The sequence below is a fragment of the Bos taurus genome, chromosome 18, assembly GCF_002263795.3.
Source record: "Bos taurus isolate L1 Dominette 01449 registration number 42190680 breed Hereford chromosome 18, ARS-UCD2.0, whole genome shotgun sequence".
NCBI lineage: Eukaryota > Metazoa > Chordata > Mammalia > Artiodactyla > Bovidae > Bos > Bos taurus.
In genome coordinates this window covers 61,566,160-61,572,635 of record NC_037345.1, presented here as the reverse complement: position 1 = coordinate 61,572,635, position 6,476 = coordinate 61,566,160, and the positions used below count along the sequence as shown (strand labels likewise).

Below are 6,476 nucleotides of genomic sequence, written 5' to 3'. Positions count from 1 at the left end.
GGGCGGGGCCCGGCGGAAATGCGGCTGCTCCGCGACGCCGCGCTACCCCGGGCGCTGCCCGCGCCGCCGCCGCCGCCGTCGGGTGTCTTCCAGGCCGACGACTGAGGAAGGAGGCTTTGAGGCCGAGCCCCAGGGTGGGAGCCGAGAGCGTCGCGAAGGGAGGGGTCCGAGAGGATGCTGGAGCTCGGAGCCCGGGGCTGCGTGCTCTACGGAGGTGGGAGGGGTTGGGGGACACCTGAACGCTGTGCACTCTGCAGTTGGGGAGGGTAGAGGTGGGGGCTGAAGGGCTGTGGAGCCTGTACGCCCCCTTTTGTGTCCTGCAAAGGCGGAAGACCTTGTCTGTCTTTATGTGCCCTGCATAGGGGAACGGTCTCTAGGAGCCCCGCGTGGGGATGTCTAGGAAGCCAGGACAAGGTATTCGTTGGAGGATCTCCAGGGACGCACCTCCTTGACCCCCGGTAAAGAAGCATCTCTTACTCCCTTCTTGCCCAGATCTTTGCCTGACCCCAAAGTGGCACTCCTGAAGCCATGAAGTCAGTCGCTCAGTCGTGTCCAACTCTGCTCCTCTGTCCGTGGGGATTCTCCAGGCAAGAATACTGGAGTGGGTTGCCATTTCCTACTCCAGGGGATCTTCCCCACCCAGGGATCGAACCCGGGTCTCTTGTATTGCAGGCGGATTCTTTTACCGTCTGAGCCCCAAGGGAACTCCTGAGATGCGCCGCCGAGTAGTAAAGAGGCCGTCACCGCTCACAGTTTACTGCAGGTGTGCTCTCCGGCAGCACTGTACCCCCCTTTAAGGCACTGAAACCTCAAAACAGCAGAGTGCAGGGTAGCAGGAACAGGAAGCAAACATTTAAAGAGTGAGTCATCAGGTGTGATCCTGAGACGTGACCTCGGAGGGCTCCTGGGTCTTGTGTAAGCTGGTAAAAGGAATGTGCCACTGGTTCAGAGTGTTTACCCACGTCCTGCCAGGACAGCACCCACAGCCCAGAGATGCCGTCTGCCACCGGGCACTGAAACCCAGCCTCCAGCAGACCGTTCCTCTGTTAGTGAGAGCAGCTGCTTTCTGCTGCTGGGGTATGTGGACCCGCCCCCTAACTTCCTAACAAACCTGGCCCTTTGATCAGAAGCAGTCTTGTGTGGGTTAACCTGACGGTGAATGGGGCCATTCAGTTTGTACACAGATGCTGCTGTTGGCTGGGAAAGCAAACAGAACCCAGAGTTCATTATTCCAGGCAGGAAAAGGTCAGCACCCAGTCCACGATGGAAGAGGTCCAAGGTGCTCCTCGGGTGACCAGGTGTTTGGCTGATCTCCCTAGAGAACCATAGCACTGCTTGCTGACGACAGCAAGGTGGGCCTCCATCGGTGACAAAGCTCCGTAGCTGTGACGAGGCAGATCCATGCGTAGCCCACCATGGCCGCTTTGTTCATCAGCAGGTACTGGTGAACATTAAGCAGGCACTGGGGAGACTAGCAGGGGAAGAAACTAACCGAGAGCCACAGGGTGGTCATCTGGTCTACTTAAGTCTTACTAGCACTGTCTGTAATGGAGGGTTTTGGGGGAGAGTAGACCTGAGCACAGGTTTAAAAAACAAACAAACTTTATTTAGGCTGTGTTGGGTCTTCGTTGCTGCTCAGGCTTTTCTCTGGTTGTAGGGAGGCTCGTGGGCTCAGTAGTTTCAGCTCCTGGGCTTTAGAGCACCAGCTCGATAGTTGTGGCACACGGGCCTACTTGCTGTGCAGCATGTGGCATCTTCCCGGATCAGGGATGGAACCCGTGTCTCCTGCATTGGCACACAGATTCTTTACCACTGAGCCACCAGGGAAACCCTTGGGGACAGATTATGAGCTGGTTTTTGCTCCTGACCCCTCTGACAAGTGCCTGTGTGTTTGTTTCCCACATCAGACACTAAATCTCTAATTTCAGACAGCAACTGAGTGATGAGTGTCTGAATCTGGACACACTGCTGCTGCTGCTAAGTTGCTTCAGTCGTGTCTGACTATGTGCGACCCCATAGACGGCAGCCCACCAGGCTCCCCCATCCCTGGGAGTCTCCAGGCAAGAACACTGGAGTGAGTTGCCATTTCCTTCTCCAATGCATGAAAGTGAAAAGTGAAAGTGCAGTGGCTCAGTCATGTCTGATTCTTATCGACCCAATGGACTGCAGCCTTCCAGGCTCCTCTGTCCATGGGATTTTCCAGGCAAGAGTATTGGAGTGGGTTGCCATTGCCTTCTCTGAATGTGGGCACACTAACCTCTTGCAACTATCGTCAGACCCCACAAGTAATAGACTCAGTCCTACAAGACCGCCCCCCATTTCAAACTCCAGCCACAAGTCCCAGGCCTCCCCTGCTTCTGACCGACTGGCTAGATATTGGGGTGTTCCCAGGACTTGGCTTCCATCATTTGCTAGAATGGCTTGCAGAACTCAAGGAGGCACTTAGTATTGAAAGTGTAAGTCAGACTCAGTCATGTCTGACTCTTTGTGACCCCATGAACTGTAGCCACCAGGCTCTTCTGTCCTTGGAATTCTCCAGGCAAGTATATTGGAGTGGGTTGCCATGCCGTTCTCCAGGGGATCTTCCCAACCCCGAGATCTTTTGAACCTGGGTCTCCTGCATTGCAGGCAGATTCTTTACCATCTGAGCCACCAGGGTATTACTGATTTATTGTAAAGGATGCAACTTGGGAACAGCCAAACAGGAGAGATACGCAGGGGAGGATATGGGGAAGGGATGCAGGGCTCCCAGGCCCTCTCTGGGCATGTCATCGCCCAGCACTGTGATGCATTTACCCGCCTGGAAGCCCTCTGAATCCCGCTATTCAGGGTATTTATGGAAGCTCCATTATGGAAGCATGGTTGGTGAAATCACTGGCCATCAGTGCACAATCTCCATCTCCTAAGCCTGTCTGGAGGTCAGGGAGTGAGGCTGAGAGTTTCAACCGCCAATCACACAGTTGGTTCCTTGGGCAACCAGCCCCCATTCAGAGCTAACCAGGGCTTCCCAGATGGTGCGAGTGGTAAAGAACCCGCCTGTCAATGTAGGAGATGTAAGAGATGCCAGTTCGATCCCAGGGTTGGGAAGATCCCCTGAAGAAGGAAATGGCAACCCACTCCAGTATTCTTGCCAGGACAATCCCAGGGACAGAGGAGCTTGGTGGGCTGCAGTCCATGGGATTGCAAAGAGTTGGTTGGACATGACTGAGCAACTAAACCATCAGAAAGGGTTCAAGGAGTAATAACTCCTTTACTTGGAAGGGATATTCCCACTGTTCTCAGACTATTGGATTCTCAGGAAAGTTCCTGAGTAACAAACTTACCAGTTTTTATGGGGTTTTATCTCCCATGCTCTGGCATGTGTATTTTAGAAAGACATATGTAGTACGTTATCTGCTGTCTCCTGCTTTTGAGGTCTTATCAGCGTTGCGATTGGCCAGGACAGAGTCTATAGAGTACTGAAAGCAGAAGTTGGTGGAAAATTTGGTGATTCTGGAGCAGTATCTAGAGATAGTATCTAGAGATACAGCATATCTCTAGCTTGGGAAAAGATCGAAATTTGAAGTACAGTGTCTACTGCGTGCAAATCGCTTTTGCACCATCATAAAACTGAACAAGTTAGTCAAGCCATCATAAGTGCGGGAGCGTCTGTATTCTTTCTTCCCTTTACTGAGATGGATATCTCTCCCTAGTCCATTCTCTGGCCGTAACTATCCCCTTTTTGGTGTCTATGGACTTCCCGGTCCCTTGTGCTCATTTCCCACATAGTGTCCTGAAATTCTCTAAAGAGCATCCTTCTAGATAGATACACCATGAACAGGTTGCATGGATCCCCCCACCCTCAGAGTGGTCTGGTTGGCCCTGGCTCTTGCCAGGCTCCTCTTGTTCATCTCCATGAGCTGCAGAGAATCTTGTCATGTTTCTATTTGCCCCACAATGTGACAATGTTTGGGAGGCACTGACTTAGAAGACCTATGCGAACATTACCCTCCATACCATAGCATCCACCTCTCCACTGGGTTCTCCATGCCTCTCAAACATCAACGATTTCTTCTTCCATCCTGCTTCCTTAGTAATAGCCACTTGTGATCTTGCCTTAACTTGATAGGAGCCCCCAGTCCATCGGCATGCTCGTTCCTTGCTTTCCTCTTCAGATATGCTTCCACAGTCTATCATTTCAATGACCCTCTTTTCACACTAGGATATTTAACACTCCTTTGCCATTCTGTCTTTTTATTACCCCAGTCTTGAAAAAGAAAAGCCTACCTACAGAATATCTAAAGACATTTCTCCAAAGAAGACATACAGATGGCCAAAAAATACAGGAAAAGATGTTAAACATTGCTAATTGTTAGAGAAGTGCAAATCAAAACTGCAATGAGGGGACCTTCCTGGTGGTCCAGTGGTTAAGAATCTCCCATCCAACGCAGGGGACATGGGTTCGATAAGAGAAATCCCCTCCCCACCCCGCCCATGCACCACAACTAGTGAAAACCCACATGTCAAGATGAAGACCCAGTGCAGCCAAAATTTTAAAATAAAATACATGAACAAATAGAGTTTAGGCTCAGATAGCTTCTTAAAGGGGAGAGTGTTAGACACCGAATGTGATTATTTAAAAAAAAAATGCCTACACTTGGGAAAAAAACTACAGTGAGGAATCCCTCACACTGGTCAGAATGGCCATGGTCAAAAAAGTCTACAAATAACAAATGCTGGAAAGCATAAGGAGAAACGAGAGCCCTCCTACCCTGTAGGTGGGAATGTAAATTGGTGCAGCCAGTATGGAGAACAGCGTGGAGTTCCTTAAAAACTAAAGACAGAGCTGCCATATGATCCGGCAATCCTACTCCTGGGCACACATCCAGAGAAAGCCATACTTTGAAAAGGTGTGTGCACCCCTACGCTCACAGCAGCACTGTTCACAAAGGACAGGACGTGGAAACCAGCTAGATGTCCCACTGGCAGATGAATGGATGAGGCAGATGTGGTCCATATATACAATGGAATGTTACTCGGCCATAGAGAGACGGCATGAAGCGACACGGCGCTTCCCAGGAGATGCTGTGGCAAAGAATCCATGTGCCAACGCAGGAGACGTGAGTTTGATCCCTGGGTCGGGAATATCCCCTGGAGGAGGGCATGGCAACCCACCCTAGTATTCTTGCCTGGAGAATCCCTGGACAGAGGAGCCTGGTGGGCTATAGTCCATGGAATCGCAAACAGTTGGACACGACTGAAGCAACTCAGTGTGCACACGGGCAGCAACGTGGATGGGCCTAGAGATGAACATATAAAGCGAAGTTAAGTGGGGCAAAGACAACGATCGTGTGAATCTCAAAAAAGGACACAAAGGAGCTTATTCATGAAACAGAAAGAGACTCACAGACTGTGAAAACGAATTTGTGGCTACCAAAGGGGAAAGGTTGAGGGTGGAGGGATAAATTGGGAGTTTGGGATTAACATAAACATGCTACTAAATATAAAATAGATAAACCACGAGGTCCTACCATAGAGCACAGGGAACTCTACTCAATCCTCTATAATAACCTATATGGGAAGAGAATCTGAAAAAAAAAAAAGATAATGTATGAAAGTGTTAGTTGTTCAGTCATGCCTGACTCTCTGTGACCCCGTGGACTGCAGCCCACCAGGCTCCTCTATCCATGGGATTTCCCAGGCAAGAATACTGGAGTGCTTTGCTATTTGCTCCTCCAATACATGTATGCTGCTGCTGCTGCTGCTAAGTCGCTTCAGTCATGTCCGACTCTGTGCGACCCCATAGACAGCAGCCTACCAGGCTCCTCCATCCCTGGGATTCTCCAGGCAAGAACGCTGGAGTGGGTTGCCATTTCCTTCTCCAATGCATGAAAGTGAAAAGTGAAAGGGAAGTCGCTCAGTCGTGTCCGACTCTTAGCGACCCCATGGACTGCAGCCTACATGTATATGTAACTAAATCACTCTGCTGTACTCCAGAAACCCACACAACATTGTAAATCAACTGTACTCCAGTATAAAATTGGGTTTCCTGCTGGCTCAGTTGGTAAAGAATCTGCCTGCCGTGCAGGAGACCCAGGTTTGATTCCTGGGTAGGGAAGTTCCCCTGGAGGAGGAAACGGCAGCGCACTGTAGTATTCTTGCCTGGAAAATCCCGTGGAAAGAGGAGACTAGTGGGCTGCAGTCCATGGAGTCGCAAACAATTGGACACAACTGAGCATCTGAGCATAAGCCAATATAAAATAAATTTTTTTTTTTTTAAAGAAAAAGCCCATCTATCAGGGTTTCTCCCTCGCATGTGTTTATCCCTAAGCAATTGAACATCACTGGAGAAAGTCATATTACAAGGCAAAAGATATGGTGAAAATGAAAAAGTGAAAGTATTAGTCATGTCCGACTCTGTGACCTCATGGACTGCAGCCTGCCAGGCTCCTCTGTCCATGGAATTCTCCAGGCAAGAATACTGGAGTGGGTAGCTG

General features: G+C 50.1%; 1 non-coding gene across 1 annotated transcript; it reads left to right on the top strand.

Annotated features, from left to right (window-relative positions):
* The first annotated feature begins 6,025 nt into the window (after positions 1 to 6,025).
* On the top strand, positions 6,026 to 6,097 carry TRNAG-GCC (transfer RNA glycine (anticodon GCC)). The gene has a single exon. It is a non-coding gene; the product is annotated as a tRNA-Gly (tRNA).
* Positions 6,098 to 6,476: the final 379 nt, after the last annotated feature.